Source organism: Coffea eugenioides, chromosome 1 (assembly GCF_003713205.1).
Source record: "Coffea eugenioides isolate CCC68of chromosome 1, Ceug_1.0, whole genome shotgun sequence".
Lineage (NCBI taxonomy): Eukaryota > Viridiplantae > Streptophyta > Magnoliopsida > Gentianales > Rubiaceae > Coffea > Coffea eugenioides.
The window spans coordinates 27,673,904-27,676,154 of record NC_040035.1 but is presented as its reverse complement, the minus strand read 5'-3'; the positions used below and the strand labels follow the sequence as shown (position 1 = coordinate 27,676,154).

The window sequence follows — 2,251 nt, the reverse complement described above, 5'->3', positions numbered from 1 at the left end:
GCCTTTGTTGATTTCCTTGATCCTTCCATCCGAAGTTTGGATGATTTCTCCATCCCGGATTGTAAGTATTCGAGTAGGGGTTATTTTGAGCATTACGATTGTAATTATTGACGAATTGTACCTGTTCAGAATCGACACACTCATTAGTATCATGTTCACCTCCACATACAGAACAGCATGCTACATGTGCATTAGATGAACTTGGACCTTGTCTACTTAGCAATTTCATCACATTATTCATTTGAACACTCAGCATATTGAGAGTGTCCATTTCTATCATACCTGCGTGACGTCTTGTATTACCTCTCTCATTGGCCCATTGATAGTTATTTGCTGCCATTTCTTCTATCAAATTATGAGCTTCTTGGGGTGTTTTTCCCATTAAAGCTCCACCTGCAGCTGCATCAATAATAGTTTTAGTGGAGAAAGATAAACCATTATAAAAGGTTTGTATGATTAACCACTCCGGCAGTCCATGATGTGGACATTTCCGAAGCAAATCTCTAAACCTTTCCCATGCCTCATATAATGATTCACCTTCCAATTGGCTAAAACTAGTGATATCCATTCTAAGCTTAGCAGTCTTACCTGGTGGAAAATACTTATTTAAGAATGCTCTTGATAATTCATCCCATCCAGTGAAAGTATTGGGAGCATGAGAGTGTAGCCAAAGTTTGGCCTTATCTCTTAATGAAAATGGGAACAATCTTAGCCTTATAGCATCATCACTAACTCCATTCATTTTAATTGTATCACAAATTTCCAAGAATGTAGCTAAGTGTGTATTAGGATCTTCTACTGCATTACCTCCAAATTGAGATTGTTGAACCATTTGGATAAGTGATGGTTTAATCTCAAAATTGTTAGCATTTACCGTAGGCCTTACTATGCTTGTTTGAGATCCTTGTGTTCCCGGTAGAGTATAATCTCGTAGAACTCGCCTATTTGGGTCATTTTCGGCCATTTCTTCTTCAAATGGTAGTTCTATCAAAATTTCCTCTATCGGTTGCCAAATCTCTTGTTCCTCTTGCTGTTGTGTGTGCCTCCTTTGTCTACGTAGTGTCCTCTCAATTTCTGGATCGAAAGGTGCGACTTCTCGAGACTCCCGGTGCATACACTACAAACAGAAATAAGGGATATTATGCAACTTCAATGGTAAAAAAAAAAACTGATTATAATATAAGATTAAATATAATCTAAAAAAAATAAAGCTGTCTAAATTAATAAAGATGATTAGGCTCTAATATTGCCGCTCCCCGGCAACGGCGCCAAAAACTTGACGGGTTTTTACTTTAAGTGCAAGTTTAATTCCGAATTTACACCCGTTGGACTGCAAGTATACAGGTCGCAATTGTAGTACGAGATGTGTATCGGGTCGATCCCACGAGGAGCAATTTAAAACAATTATTAGATACTAATTTACTCTATTATTTAGACTCACAATTAATTTGAGCAGAAACTTCAGATTTTAATTCAACTACAAAAATTCTTAAATAGATAAATGCAATATCTCAAGGGGAGTAGAATTCACTAAATATTAAGATCTAGGGATGTAGATTCCACTTATGACACAAAAGATCTAAAATGAATTAATTCAACACTTGTTACTGCTCTTGTTTAACCAAGGATTCATTTCCAGAAATACCAGAATCACATTCTCATGATAATAATGGGTTAAAACAGATTAGTTTGTCCTAATCTCTTGGTAAATACTAAATCTGTTCTTATTCACACATGAAATGCAGATTTCATCCACTTGAACGTATTTCTATTCTCATGAATATACAACTCAAGTTCTACTTGTGTCATTCCATTATTTTTACCATTTCTCAATGAATAAAAATAACTATAAACCTGCTATTGGTGATCAAGCAACAACAAGTAATCCAACATACACAAGTAGATAAGTTAATACAAGACATAACAAGAATGAATAACAATCACTTCATATCATTTGGCCATAAGTTTCATCTACTCCCTAGATAAAGAAAATTAGCTACTCATGAATGATAAAACACTCATATTCACAAGTTTATTAATGCAAAACATCATAAAGTACAAGTATAAGAAAGATAAAAGAAAGCTTAGCCAATTGAAGGTGAAGCTCTCCAATTCCTGCTATGTTCTTGCACAATATGATTACAAGTCAAAACTCTAAATGCTTCTCTAAGAACTCTTAACTAGAGAGAAAACTTGTTGCAAGAAGGAAAACTAGCTACGTCTGGTCATCCAGGCTTCTCCCCTGTATTTC

At 35.3% G+C, this 2,251-nt stretch overlaps 1 non-coding gene across 1 annotated transcript; it reads left to right on the top strand.

The window, feature by feature from the left end:
* The first annotated feature begins 470 nt into the window (after nt 1-470).
* LOC113753168 lies at nt 471-577 on the top strand. The gene has a single exon (XR_003464984.1). It is a non-coding gene; the product is annotated as a small nucleolar RNA R71 (small nucleolar RNA).
* The last annotated feature ends 1,674 nt before the right edge of the window (nt 578-2,251 follow it).